Source organism: Chrysochloris asiatica, unplaced genomic scaffold (genome assembly GCF_000296735.1).
Source record: "Chrysochloris asiatica unplaced genomic scaffold, ChrAsi1.0 scaffold00096, whole genome shotgun sequence".
Classification (NCBI taxonomy): domain Eukaryota; kingdom Metazoa; phylum Chordata; class Mammalia; order Afrosoricida; family Chrysochloridae; genus Chrysochloris; species Chrysochloris asiatica.
The window spans coordinates 9810524-9810770 of NW_006408614.1; positions in this window are offsets into that span (position 1 = coordinate 9810524).

Genomic DNA, 247 nt, shown 5'->3' on the forward strand with positions numbered 1-247 from the left:
ACCATCAGGTAGGTTAGGGACCATCAGGTAGGTTAGGTACCATCAGGTAGGTTAGGTACCATCATGAAGGTTAGGGACCATCAGGTAGGTTAGGTACCATCATACAGGTTAGGTACCATCAGGTAGGTTAGGTACCATCATGTAGGTTAGGGACCATCATGTAGGTTAGGGACCATCAGGTAGGTTAGGTACCATCATGTAGGTTAGGGACCATGAGGTAGGTTAGGGACCATCATGTAGGTTAGGG